Source organism: Pan paniscus, chromosome 8 (genome assembly GCF_029289425.2).
Source record: "Pan paniscus chromosome 8, NHGRI_mPanPan1-v2.0_pri, whole genome shotgun sequence".
NCBI lineage: Eukaryota > Metazoa > Chordata > Mammalia > Primates > Hominidae > Pan > Pan paniscus.
In genome coordinates, this window is record NC_073257.2 from 94,293,538 (window position 1) to 94,308,970 (window position 15,433).

Genomic DNA, 15,433 nt, shown 5'->3' on the forward strand with positions numbered 1-15,433 from the left:
GTCACTGTATCCATAGCTAAGGTTTTGGAGATTTGTATGCTTATATCATTGATGGGATTGTTTTAAATAAATGTCTCATAATTTAGCAATTTTAGTTCCTGGAGTCTTTTCACACCTACTCAGAATATCTACAAGGTACTCTTCTTGGTTCATAGGTACCCATTGCATTGACTTTTAATTTTGGGTGGAGTCTGAGTCTCTTTATTCTCTTTTCTCATGGAAAAATGTCGTGCCCTGGCCAGGGAGGAGGAAAAGAAAAACAGCATACTGCTGGATGGCTCTAATCTTTCTGTAGTATTGAAGACAGTGGGAGAAGGAAAGAGAGAAAAAGGGATGGGGGCCGGGCGCGGTGGCTCACGCCTGTAATCCCAGCACTTTGGGAGGCCGAAGCAGGAGGATCACGAGGTCAGGAGATGGAGACCACGGTGAAACCCAGTCTCTACTAAAATAATTAGCTGGGCCTGGTGGCAGGCGCCTGTAGTCCCAGCTACTCAGGAGGCTGAGGCAGGAGAATGGCGTGAACCCGGAAGGCGGAGCTTGCAGTGAGCCGAGATGGCGTCTCAAAAAAAAAAAAAAAGAAAGAAAAGAAAAGAAAAAGGGATGGGCCTTTCAATCTGGTGAGTGCAAGCAAGAGTCTTGCCATGGTCAGGGATGTGTAAATAAGGGCAGCTTTCTCTCAATATGGACATTCTCAATGGACATTTACATTCATTCATTACGTTTTCCCCGAAGCATGGAAGGAGTACATGCTGTGTATCAGGAGTTGCCTTTTCAAAGCTCACAGTCTGGTGAAGGGAAAGGAAACATGTAAACTGGCATTTACAATGCAATATGATAAGGGCTATGACAAAAGGAATGTGGAATTCTGTGTCTTTGAGGGCGGATAAGAGAGACTGCAAATAATAGCTCTAGAAGACAATGTCTGAGCCAAGCAAGAATTAGGTGAGCAAAAAGATGGGCACCTTTTTAAAAATTATGGGCATTTAGTGAGTGATTTTATAAAGAAAATAGCACATTCATTCATCTTAATTGAGTTTACTTTGCAGTTAATTACGCTGAGTGACCTTGAGTATATATAAGTATTTGATACAGACTTAATATGAGGTGGATGCAAATATCACTGTTAGGTGAGTGTGTGCTGCAAAACGATACAGAGTCCATCTGTGTTTGAGTAATGATAATTATCCAATCTCATTGGAAGTTTTTCAGTTATTGAATGGACTAATATGCAGTTCTTCTCTTAATAAAATTAATTCAAGCATACTTTATATTAAACAATATATTTTGGAAGAACACTACCAACAAATTTACCAAAACAAAAAAAATAATGTCACAGCTCTCAGGAGGTGCCAGCATTTATTGATTACACACTACATGTTGTTACATACATTCATTTATATAATTCTCATTTTAAAAAATCTTAGCTGATATTGTTGGCTACTGCTCACATTTCATCCTCCGTGGCCTTTACTTCAACTGAATTTCAGTTTTATGCCAACAATCAGCCCACTGTCCTTCACATGGCCGTGCATTTGCTTCATTAAGCTACTCAGGGGAATGCCAATATTTAGACTGAGAATGCTTAAGAGGTGGGCATGGGACTCAAATCTTGTTAATGAATTAGGAGTGATGATGTTTAGATGTGATGCCTAAAATCATGGCAGCTATCTGTGACAAGGGAGCCTAGCCTAAGGATATAACCAATGATGGCTCAGCAGGATATAGCCAATGATGGCTCAGCAGAATGAGTCCTTTATTTTGGGGGATCTAGGTAAGCAACTATATTAGACAACCTAGGAACCCTTTCCTACTAAACGAGGTAATGTTATTTTCCTTCAGATTTAAGCCATTTGTGTTGAGTTTTCTGAACTCTCAGCCAAAATCATTCTCATTGACAGGTAGGTACTCTCATTATCTCCATTTTACAAATAGGGAAATTGGGGGTTCAATAAGTTAAGTCAGCACTTTTGGAGGCTATGGCAGGGGATCACTTGAGCCCAGAAGTTTAAGGCAGCATTGAGCCATGATCATCATGCCACTGTACTTCATCCTGGGCAACAAAGCAAGACCCTGCTTCTCAAAAACAAAGAAAAACAAACAAAAAAAAAGAAGTTAAGAACTTAATGAACATCATACAGCTGGTAAAAATATCAGAATTAGGATCAAAATCAAGTCTGTCTTACTTCAATACCCTAGTGGTTAATTTGTGGTTAGACATCTTCTACATATATTTTTTGAAACATATCACACTAAAGCACTGAAATAAATAATGACAAAAATGTCTAGTAATTCAAATATATAATCTGTGAGAAAGCCACTTTCCCCAGTAATGTTTTATATCAAGTGTTGGTAAATTGTGTAAGGGGTCAAATAATAAATATTTTAGAGTTTATGGGTCAGATGGTTTCTTTCACAACTACTCAACTCATTGCAGCTCAAAAAGCCATAGACAATGCATAAACAGATGAGCTCAGCACTGTTTCAGCAAAATTGTAATTACAAAAACATGTGGCAGACCAGATTTGGGCCTGGGACCATAGTATACTGAACCCTTCTCTACGTGAACTAAATCTGATTCTTTGTGAAGACTTCGCCAGGTAGGATGGGCAAAAGCTCATTTTACTAGGTGTGTACCAAAAAAAAAAGTCACACCAGTAGAAGAGAAAAGGAGATATGGAGTGCAGTGTGGAAGGGACAGAGAGTGCACCCTCTTCACAAACTTTAAGATATCAAAGAAAATGACTATTTTCCTACTTTGTAGTGCAGATTGGGAAACAGCTTCAGACAACACAAAAGGAGGGGAGCTCATGGCTTCCACCATCAGAGAGGCAAAGTTAGATAGTAGATTTCTAGCCTACTATCTGTGCTTAAATTGGAATTTCTGTTAAAAATTCCGAATTTTCTCAGCAATAACTTTCAAAGACCACCACACCATTATCTTTCTTTCTTTCTTTTCTTTTCTTTTTTTATTTACAGTCTTGTTCTGTTGCCCAGGCTGGAATGCAGTGGTGCAGTCTTGGCTCACTGCAACTTCTGCCTCCCTGGTTCAAGCGATTCTCCTGCCTCAGCCTCCCAAGTAGCTGGGATTACAGGTGCCCACCACCACATCTGGCTAATTTTTGTATTTTTACTGGAGATGGGGTTTTGCCATGTTGGCCAGGCTAAAGACAACTGTTATCTTTCATACTCAAAATATTGAATGACCCACAAGCAGTATAATACATAGCTGTTATTTCTGCAAATGGAGAGATAAGAATTGGAAGTGAACAGATGGTTATAGCTCTTTGATTTTTGTTTTAATTGCTTTCCAACAATCACAGAGAATGGACCAATTTTCTCAATAATATTTGTTCTGAAACAAAGGTCTGGGAGTCAAGTTTGTCAATAAGGCAAAGAGTTTTTGGGAGGTATGTGAGGGTTTTTCTTTTTTTTTCTCAAATGGTTTGCAAAGGCATAACATGAAATTGACTGTTATTTATTTGCAGAATCTTAACTACTGAGCCATATTTGTCCCCTTTTACTTCTTACTAAACTGGAAACATAAAAAAGGGTTTATAGGAAACCAAGGTTAACAGATAGGAACATAAAGTTTCACTCTTCTTTCCTGCTTCTGGCAACCACTAATTTATTTTCTGTCTCTGTGGATTTGCCTATTCTGGACATTTCCTATAAATGGAATTATGTAATATGTAGACTTATGCCTACTGTCTTTCACTGAGCATAATGCTTTCAAGGTTCACCCATGCTGTAGCATGCATCAGTAAATAATGTCTTTTATTAGTGAATAATAATATTCCATTGGATAGATGTACCAACTTTTTTGTTTATTCATCACTTGGTGGACAATGGAGTTGCTTCCACTTTTTGGCTACTATGTGTAATATTTCTATAAACACTCATAAACAAGTATGAACATTTGCTTTCAATTCTCTTATGTGAGGAGTGGAATTGCTTGGTCATATGGTAACTCTAACATCTTGAGGAATGATCAAACTTTTCTGCAGAAGCTGCACCATTTTACTTTCCCCAGCATTGTATGACTATTCCTATTTCTCCACATTCCTGCCAATACTCATTGTTGTCCGTTCTAATGGGTGTGAAGTGATATTTCATTGTAGTTTTGATTTTACTTTACATAAACACTAACAATTTTGGACATCTTTTTATGTGTTTGTTGGATATATGTATATATTCTTTGGAAAAATATCTATTCAAATAGAAAGGAAAATTTTAAAGAAGAGAAGATGTATGATAAAATTTATATTTACTGCATGTCTATAATGCATTGGGGTCTTTACTCATAGAAATGAATAATAAGTAATATTTTAATCATATTACATAAATAAGATTCAGATAAATTAAGAACTTGCTAAAGAAAATAGTTGGCTATGGTTAAGCCAAGAGTCAAATAAGATCCGCACACCTTCCCTTTGTCCCATGTACATATCCTTCATGTACATTGATATGAAGATGTACATCTTACAGAGATGAATAAGACAAACATGACTGAATAAAGCATGAGTGTGCCCCTCCTCTCTGGAAAAAAGTAAAAACATAAAAAACTTTTATGGAATAATGCAGAAAAGGATCAATTCTCTTTCTGATGTCAATATGATAGTAAAGTTGTAGGTAGTGCACTTGTGAGATCATCACCTTACTAGTGATTGATGGGGGCATCCCACTCTTTATTGATCTAGTCTATGTAATAGCACATGAGAAATCCATGAACCGCCCTGTGGAGGGCTTATTTATCTTTTAAAATGCTATAACCACATCCAGTATCTCTAAACAAGTGCTTAGAAGTTAGAAAACATTATGAGTATATTAGCCACCTAGACACCACTCTCCCCTGCCCAGCACTTAGCAGAGCGTAGATTGGGTACATGACAGTCACGCATGCCTTGTTGCTCCTGGGAGGCAGACATGCCTTATTATCTGAACTGATTTCCTCACTTTCCACCCCAGGAATCAATACAGTACTCAGCAGTCTTATATTAGATGCTCCATGATAGATTGTTAAATAAATGACTTTAATTGGCATCATACAGCGACATTACAGAATTAGATATACAGTTGATGCTCAATAAATATGTGCTGACTTATTTAGTAAAGAAAGGAAAGATGTGCTTGGTGCCAAGCACTGTGAAAATCCCACTACCACACATTGTCTTCTTTTCTCATTTAGGCTTCGTGAAACCCCATGAATTATATGCTTTCATATATTCACCTTATTCATGTTCAAAATGCCAGCAAGTAGTAAAGTAGTAATGCAAACCCAGATCTGCAAAAGTACATTACAAAGCATTAAGTTGGATATTTAGAACTCGGCACACTAAATTTCATCTGAGGCTAAAACACAGAGTCCCAATGTAGTACCAAGAAACAAGCCTTTCCCACTTTTGCTTAAGATGACACCAACACTGTCATGAAGAAGATGAACAGGGGTGCACAGGATGATACTTCTTCAAATAAGTGAAATGATTGATGTATTGGGTACTTTATGCAAGAAGATTTGGAGAACAATGTAATTGTTTTATAATCTGATTGTGTATCCCTAAGACCTGGATGTTTTCAAAATGATAAATGACTTAATGACTGAATACATTCTAGTTGCCTGTTTTAAACAAATGTGACATTTTAGGGGTTAATGCTACATTCTTGATTTCCTGTATTTTTAGTCAGTAACTGTATTAGTCTGTCCTCACACAGTTATGAAGAAATACCTGAGACTGGGTAATTTAAGAAGAAAAGAGGTTTAATTGACTCATAGTTCCACATAGCTGGGGAGTCCTCAGGAAACTTACAATCACAGCGGAAGGCACCTCTTCACAGGGCAGCAGGGGAGAGAATGAGGGCCAGCAGAAGAAATGCCAGAGGCTTATAAAACCATCAGATCTTGTGAGAACTCACTCACTATCACGAGAACAGCATGGGGGAAGCTACCTCCATGATTTGGTTACCTCCCACCAGGTCCTTTCCACACATGGAGATTATGGGGATTACGACTCAAGATGAGATTTGGGTGGGGATACAGCCAAACCACATCAGTAACTCTCTCTCTGTTTAAAAATTTTTAAATTTCTATTTTTTTAAAGTTTGAACATGTTGAGGTTCAAATGTCTTAAGCTTCCAAGTGCTCTTGACTTTTAATATATTTCTGGAGTCCTTTTTTGTCTTCTTGGTCCTTAACACTTTGGTTGCATGCCTGCATTTCCTCTCCTGCTTGTGTGCACTTCTCATGTGCCATGTCTAGGAAGTTGTATCCTTTCCACTTGGTTTAGCATTTCTTTATCTTCTGTCATGCAGCCATCAATATGCCATCTAGGGTGGGGGCTGGAGATATAAGACAGCTTAAAGATATCATCCTTTTACTTAAACAACTATCCATCTTTTAAAGTACTTTAATATAATTTTCATAACTTTTCCAGTCAGCCAGAGTGAATACTCTCTAAAGTGTCTTTGACAGTTGGCTTTATTTTTTGAGGAGGAAACTTCTCTTGATTGACTTTGTTTGCACCGTGATTTGCAGACAAGATACTAAGAATATGGGGGTGGTGGTTGGGGCTAGTGTTAGAGTTAGTCCTGTTATAATCTCAGTTTCTCAACCCATCCAAATGAGAACACCATAGAAGTAAAAACATATTTCCTATGCAAAGGCTGCATTAAGATATGTCTAGTTCCCACCTCAACCCACTCTCTAAGTCTTTCTTGCATAAAATGCGGAGCCACCACACCACTACTGACAAAAGTGCCCTCTCCACGAACTCTCCTAGAATATTTTTTCTACTTCTGCCATGACACTTGACATAGTTAGCCAATGCATAAGCAGGGCTTCAAGCCAGGCTCTTGTGTTGCAATATCTATCCTTTCTTTATACCCCAGGTGGAGAAGAAAGTGCTTGGATATCTGAACACTAGAATAAATGATTCAAATAAGAGCTAAAACTATTAAGGGGAAAAATAAGATTTTTAAGTAATTAAAGTGAGTGATATTCATTTTCATGAAGGAATCTGAAGAATCAAGTCAATGTTTAGACATTAATTCAAAGCCATGATGGAATGAAAAGAAAATTTGACAGAGAAAGTAATAGAAATTCCCTGAGTCAAGCACTGTCTTTATTTTTGCACTCACCTACCTCCCCCCAATATCTACTTTGCACAGTATTTTATTGTGTGCTCAAAAAAATGGGTGTTGGGTGCTTGCTTTGGCAGCACATATACTAAAATGGGAACAATACAGAGAAAGTTGTCATGGCCGTGCACAAGGATGACATGCAAATTTGTGAAACGTTCCCTATTTTTATGGTTAATGGGTACAAAAAAATAGAAAATGTAAGACCTATTTTTTGATAGCACAACAGGGTGACTATAGTCAATAATAATTGTACACTTTAAATAACTAAGAGTGTAATAGGATTGTTTGTAACACAAAGTATAAATGCTTGAGGAGATGGATACCCCATTTTCCATGATGTGATTATTACGCATTGCATACCTGTATCAAAGCATCTCATGTACCCCATGAATATATACACCAGCTATGTACGCCCAAAATTTAAAAATAAAAATATTTTTAACATTGGTGTTGGGTAGATGGGTTCCAAGATGAATGAACTACTAAAAAACGGTGCCTTCTAATTGCTCTTATTTACTTATTCTGGAGTGATAAATAGAGTGTTTGGCAAGGAGAAGCTTGCATATGTGTAGCTTAAAAGAGTCCAAAACTCAGCACGGTTGGAAATGCAGAATATTAAAGAGATTTCTTTATGGAGTTGGGCTTTATTGACTTTTCCTTGCCTTTCTATGGATGAGGTGTGAAATAATAAGACTGTTGTGTGGTCCCTCCATAGTTCAGTTTCATTTCTGTAAAATGAAAATGATATTTATATTGGATTAATAGGTTTATTCCAAGCATTATTACTGCATGCTGACTTCTAAAGTTTCTCTTATCCCAAGGTTGTTGGTTTGAATTGTTAAAACTATAAGTCCTAAGAACAGATTTATTTATTTTATATGTATATATCTGTTTTATTTTTCTAGATTTAGGGAGTACAAGTACAGATTTCTTACATTAATATTTTACATAGCGGTAGAGTCTGGGCTTTTAGTGTACTCATCACCCAAAAAGTGATTTGGTAACCCAATAGGTAGTTTTTCAACCCTTTCCTTCCTCTTTTGTAGTCTCCAGTGTATATTATTTACCACTAAATGTCCATGTGTACCCTTTGTTTAGCTCCTGGTTATAAGTGAGAATATAAAGTATTTTACTCTGTTTCTGAGTTTACTCTGTTTCTGAGTTATTTTACTTAGGATCGTTGCCTCCAGTTCCTGTTCTATTGATCTGTATCTATTTTTATACCAGCACCATGGTGTTTTGGTTACTAAGCCTTGAGAGTCCTAGATTTCATAAAATGGTATGATTTCTTTTTTATGGCTGAGTAGTACTTTATGGTATTTATGGTATATGGTATTTCTGGTGTGTGTATGTATATATATCATACTATATGATATATATATGGAATATGGTATTTATGTTATATATATGCACACACACACACACTCATTAATCATCCATTAATGAATACTTAAGGTGATTCCATATCTTTGCTATTGTGAATAGTGCTGCCAAAAATATGCAAGTACAGATATCTTTTTGATATAATAATGATTTCTTTCCCATTGGGTATATACTCAGAAGTGGGATTACTGGATCAAATGGTAGTTCTATTTTCAGTTCTTGGATAAATCTCCATACTGTTTTCCATAAAGGTTGTAGCAATTTACACTGCCATCAACAACGTATTAGCATTCCCTTTTCTCCACATCCTCACAATATCTGTTGTTTTTTCACTTTTTAATATTAACCATTCTGGCTGGTGTAAGATGGTATCTCACTGTGGTTTTAATTTGCATTTATCTGATGATTAATGATGTTGAGAATGTTTTTCATATGTTTATTGGTTGCTTGTATGTTTTCTTTTAAAAAGTGTGTGTTTATGTGTTTTGCCCCCTTTTTAATAGAGTTATTTATTTTTCTTGTTGAGCTGTTTGGGTTCCTTGTAGATTCCGGATATTAGCCCTTTGTCAGATGCATAGATTGCAAATATTTTCCCATTCTGTAGGCTGTCTGTTTACTGTATTTATCGTTTATTTTGCTTTGTAGAAGCTTTTTAGTTTAATTAACTCTCACTTATATATTTTTGTTTTTATGATGTTTGTTTTTGAGGACTTGGTCATAAATTCTTTGCCTAGGCCAGTGTTCAGTAAAGTTTTTCCTAGGTTTTCTTCAAGGATTTTTACAGTTTCAAGTTTTACATTTCAGTCTTTAATTTCATCTTGAGTTAATTTTTGTATATGGTAAGAGATATGGGTATGGTTTCATCCGTCTGCATATGGTTATCCAATTTTTCCAGAACCATTTATTGAATAGAGTGTCCTCTCCCCAGTGTATATTTTTGTTGACTTAGTCAAAGGTCAGTTCATCATAGGTATGTGGCTTTATCAAATCTAGGGCTCTCAATGCTGTAGTAACCAAAACAATATGGTACTGGAATTAAAAAATAGACATATAGATAAATGGTACAGAATGGAGAACTGATAAATGATTTCAGTAAAGTTTCAGGATACAAAATCAACAAGGAAAAATCTGTGGCCTTGCTAAACACCAATAATAATAATCAAGCTGAGAACCAAAACAAGAACTCAATCCTATTTACAATCGTTACAAAAAAATACATAGGCATACATTTAATGAAGGAAGTGAAAGATCTCTACAAGCAAAACTACAAAACACTAATCATAGATGACACAAACAAATGGAAAATCACCCCATGCTCATGGATTTGAAGAATCAATATCATTAAAATGACTGTACTGCCCAAAGCAATGTACATATTCAACACCATTTGATTACATTACCAATGTCATTTTTCACAGGATTAGAAAAAAAATCCTAAAATTCATGTGGAACCAAAAAAGGGCTTTAATAGCCAAAGCAATCCTAAACAACCAGAACAAAGCTGGAGGCATCGCATATCTGTCTTCATATTATACTAAAGACAGATTTATACCACGAGAGTAGACCTGATGTACAGCAGTGCACTTCACTAATTGTATTGACTGTTAAGAAATTACAATAATTTTATTCTATATGGTAACTAACCACTGCTCAAATCCCCCCTGAAAATTGTCCCCCCAATGCCACCCTGGATGCCGGGGTTCCCAAATCTCCTCAGTGTTAATCCAGAAACAAGAGTTAACATTTAGCCCCAGAGGGACCTCCAGGACACTGCTTCTCTCTTATGACTGTACAGATTTATTCTGATTAGTCCTGTAATTTCCATATGACTTATTAAATATTTTGAACATCACATCCATACATACTTTCCAGACAAGAAATTTGGATGTGGGAGAACATTCTTTAATAAAGAAACACATAAATTCTCATTTAAAAAAACTGCTTTTTTTCTTTCTTTCTTTTTTATTATACTTTAAGTTTTAGGGTACATGTGCACATTGTGCAGGTTTGTTACATACGTATACATGTGCCATGCTGGTGCGCTGCACCCACTAACTCGTCATCTAGCATTAGGTATATCTCCCAATGCTATCCCTCCCCCCTCCCCACACCCCACAACAGTCCCCAGAGTATGATATTCCCCTTCCTGTGTCCATGTGATCTCATCGTTCAATTCCCACCTATGAGTGAGAATATGCGGTGTTTGGTTTTTTGTTCTTGCGATAGTTTACTGAGAATGATGATTTCCAATTTCATCCATGTCCCTACAAAGGACATGAACTCATCATTTTTTACAGCTGCATAGTACTCCATGTTCTATATGTGCCACATTTTCTTAATCCAGTCTATCATTGTTGGACATTTGGGTTGGTTCCAAGTCTTTGCTATTGTGAATAATGCCGCAATAAACATATGTGTGCATGTGTCTTTATAGCAGCATGATTTATAGTCCTTTGGGTATATACCCAGTAATGGGATGGCTGGGTCAAATGGTATTTCTAGTTCTAGATCCCTGAGGAATCGCCACACTGACTTCCACAATGGTTGAACTAGTTTACAGTCCCACCAACAGTGTAAAAGTGTTCCTATTTCTCCACATCCTCTCCAGCACCTATTGTTTCCTGACTTTTTAATGATTGCCATTGTAACTGGTGTGAGATGGTATCTCATTGTGGTTTTGATTTGCATTTCTCTGATGGCCAGTGATGATGAGCATTTTTTCGTGTGTTTTTTGGCTGCATAAATGTCTTCTTTTGAGAAGTGTCTGTTCATGTCCTTTGCCCACTTTTTGATGGGGTTGTTTGTTTTTTTCTTGTAAATTTGTTTGAGTTCATTGTAGATTCCGGATATTAGCCCTTTGTCAGATGAGTAGGTTGCGAAAATTTTCTCCCGTTTTGTAGGTTGCCTGTTCACTCTGATGGTAGTTTCTTTTGCTGTGCAGAAGCTCTTTAGTTTAATTAGATCCCATTTGTCAATTTTGGCTTTTGTTGCCATTGCTTTTGGTGTTTTAGACATGAAGTCCTTGCCCATGTCTATGTCCTGAATGGTAATGCCTAGGTTTTCTTCTAGGGTTTTTATGGTTTTAGGTCTAACGTTTAAGTCTTTAATCCATCTTGAATTCATTTTTGTATAAGGTGTAAGGAAGGGATCCAGTTTCAGCTTTCTACATATGGCTAGCCAGTTTTCCCAGCACCATTTATTAAATAGGGAATCGTTTCCCCATTGCTTGTTTTTGTCAGGTTTGTCAAAGATCAGATAGTTGTAGATATGTGGCGTTATTTCTGAGGCCTCTGTTCTGTTCCATTGATCTATATCTCTGTTTTGGTACCAGTACCATGGTGTTTTGGTTACTGTAGCCTTGTAGTATAGTTTGAAGTCAGGTAGTGTGATGCCTCCAGCTTTGTTCTTTTGGCTTAGGATTGACTTGGCGATGTGGGCTCTTTTTTGGTTCCATATGAACTTTAAAGTAGTTTTTTTCCAATTCTGTGAAGAAAGGCATTGGTAGCTTGATGGGGATGGCATTGAATCTGTAAATTACCTTGGGCAGTATGGCCATTTTCACGATATTGATTCTTCCTACCCATGAGCATGGAATGTTCTTCCATTTGCTTGTATCCTCTTTTATTTCCTTGAGCAGTGGTTTGTAGTTCTCCTTGAAGAGGTCCTTCACGTCCCTTGTAAGTTGGATTCCTAGGTATTTTATTCTTTTTGAAGCAATTATGAATGGGAGTTCACTCATGATTTGGCTCTCTGTTTGTCTGTTGTTGGTGTATAAGAATGCTTGTGATTTTTGTACATTGATTTTGTATCCTGCGACTTTGCTGAAGTTGCTTATCAGCTTAAGCAGATTTTGGGCTGAGACAATGCGGTTTTCTAGATATACAATCATGTCACCTGCAAACAGGGACAATTTGATTTCCTATTTTCCTAATTGAATACCCTTTATTTCCTTCTCCTGCCTAATTGCCCTGGCCAGAACTTCCAACACTATGTTGAATAGGAGTGGTGAGAGAGGGCATCCCTGTCTTGTGCCAGTTTTCCAAGGGAATGCTTCCAGTTTTTGCCCATTCAGTATGATATTGGCTGTGGGTTTGTCACAGATAGCTCTTATTATTTTGAAATACGTCCCATCGATACCTAATTTATTGAGAGTTTTTAGCACGAAGGGTTGTTGAATTTTGTCGAAGGCTTTTTCTGCATCTATGGAGATAATCATGTGGTTTTTGTCTTTGGCTCTGTTTATATGCTGGATTACATTTATTGATTTGCATATATTGAACCAGCCTTGCATCCCAGGGATGAAGCCCACTTGATCATGGTGGATAAGCTTTTTGATGTGCTGCTGGATTCGGTTTGCCAGTATTTTGTTGAGGATTTTTGCATCAATGTTCATCAAGGATATTGGTCTAAAATTCTCTTTTTTGGTTGAGTCTCTGCCCAGCTTTGGTTTCAGAATGATGCTGGCCTCATAAAACGAGTTAAGGAGGATTCCCTCTTTTTCTATTGATTGGAATAGTTTCAGAAGGAATGGTACCAGTTCCTCCTTGTACCTCTGGTAGAATTCGGCTGTGAATCCATCTGGTCCTGGACTCTTTTTGGTTGGTAAACTATTGATTATTGCCACAATTTCAGATCCTGCTATTGGTCTATTCAGAGATTCAATTTCTTCCTGGTTTAGTCTTGGGAGAGTGTATGTGTCGAGGAATTTATCCATTTTTTCTAGATTTTCTAGTTTATTTGCGTAGAGGTGTTTGTAGTATTCTGTGATGGTAGTTTGTATTTCTGTGGGATCGGTGGTGATATCTCCTTTATCATTTTTTATTGCATCTATTTGATTCTTCTCTCTTTTTTTCTTTATTAGTCTTGCTAGCGGTCTATCAATTTTGTTGATCCTTTCAAAAAAACCAGCTCCTGGACTCATTAATTTTTTGAAGGGTTTTTTGTGTCTCTATTTCCTTCAGTTCTGCTCTGATTTTAGTTATTTCTTGCCTTCTGCTAGCTTTTGAATGTGTTTGCTCTTGCTTTTCTAGTTCTTTTAATTGTGATGTTAGGGTGTCAATTTTGGATCTTTCCTGCTTTCTCTTGTGGGCATTTAGTGCTATAAATTTCCCTCTACACACTGCTTTGAATGCATCCCAGAGATTCTGCTATGTTGTGTCTTTGTTCTCGTTGGTTTCAAAGAACATCTTTATTTCTGCCTTCATTTCGTTATGTACCCAGTAGTCATTCAGGAGCAGGTTGTTCAGTTTCCATGAAGTTGAGTGGTTTTGAGTGAGATTCTGAATCCTGAGTTCTAGTTTGATTGCACTGTGGTCTGAGAGACAGTTTCTTGTGATTTCTGTTCTTTTACGTTTGGTGAGGAGAGCTTTACTTCCAAGTATGTGGTCAATTTTGGAATAGGTGTGGTGTGGTGCTGAAAAAGATGTATATTCTGTTGATTTGGGGTGGAGAGTTCTGTAGATGTCTATTAGGTCCTCTTGGTGCAGAGCTGAGTTCAATTCCTGGGTATCCTTGTTGACTTTCTGTCTCATTGATCTGTCTAATGTTGACAGTGGGGTGTTAAAGTCTCCCATTATTAATGTGTGGGAGTCTAAGTCTCTTTGTAGGTCACTCAGGACTTGCTTTATGAATCTGAGTGCTCCTGTATTGGGTGCATATATATTTAGGATAGTTAGCTCTTCTTGTTGAATTGATCCCTTTACCATTATGTAATGGCCTTCTTTGTCTCTTTTGATCTTTGTTGGTTTAAACTCTGTTTTATCAGAGACTAGGATTGCAACCCCTGCCTTTTTTTGTTTTCCATTTGCTTGGTAGATCTTCCTCCATCCTTTTATTTTGAGCCTATGTGTGTCTCTGCACGTGAGATGGGTTTCCTGAATACAGCACACTGATGGGTCTTGACTCTTTATCCAATTTGCCAGTCTGTGTCTTTTAATTGGAGCATTTAGTCCATTTACATTTAAAGTTAATATTGTTATGTGTGAATTTGATCCTGTCATTATGATGTTAGCTGGTTATTTTACTCGTTAGTTGATGCAGTTTCTTCCTAGCCTCGATGGTCTTTACATTTTGGCATGATTTTGCAGCAGCTGGTACCCGTTGTTCCTTTCCATGTTTAGTGCTTCCTTCAGGAGCTCTTGTAGGGCAGGCCTGGTGGTGACAAAATCTCTCAGCATTTGCTTGTCTGTAAAGTATTTTATTTCTCCTTCACTTATGAAGCTTAGTTTGGCTGGATATGAAATTCTGGGTTGAAAATTATTTTCTTTAAGAATGTTGAATATTGGCCCCCACTCTCTTCTGGCTTGTAGGGTTTCTGCCGAGAGTTCCGCTGTTAGTCTGATGGGCTTCCCTTTGAGGGTAACCCGACCTTTCTCTGTGGCTGCTCTTAACATTTTTTCCTTCATTTCAACTTTGGTGAATCTGACAATTATGTGTCTTGGAGTTGCTCTTCTCGAGGAGTATCTTTGTGGCGTTCTCTGTATTTCCTGAATCTGAACGTTGGCCTGCCTTGCTAGATTGGGGAAGTTCTCCTGGATAATATCCTGCAGAGTGTTTTCCAACTTGGTTCCATTCTCCCCATCACTTTCAGGTACACCAATCAGACGTAGATTTGGTCTTTCCACATAGTCCCATATTTCTTTGAGGCTTTGCTCATTTCTTTTTATTCTTTTTTCTCTAAACTTCCCATCTCACTTCACTTCATTCATTTCATCTTCCATTGCTGATACCCTTTCTTCCAGTTGATGGCATCGGCTCCTGAGGCTTCTGCATTCTTCACGTAGTTCTCGAGCCTTGGTTTTCAGCTCCATCAGCTCCTTTAAGCACTTCTCTGTATTGGTTATTCTAGTAATACATTCTTCTAAATTTTTTTCAAAGTTTTCAACTTCTTTGCCTTTGGTTTGAATGTCCTCCCATA

The 15,433-nt window shown here is 37.3% G+C and overlaps 1 protein-coding gene and 1 non-coding gene across 17 annotated transcripts in view; both read left to right on the plus strand.

The window, feature by feature from the left end:
- NRG3 (neuregulin 3) overlaps positions 1–15,433 on the plus strand; it is a 1,147,889-nt gene that overhangs the window by 459,783 nt on the left and 672,673 nt on the right. The gene's annotated exons all lie outside the window — the stretch shown is intronic.
- LOC112441040 (U6 spliceosomal RNA) lies at positions 7,196–7,301 on the plus strand. The gene has a single exon (XR_003029023.1). It is a non-coding gene; the product is annotated as a U6 spliceosomal RNA (small nuclear RNA).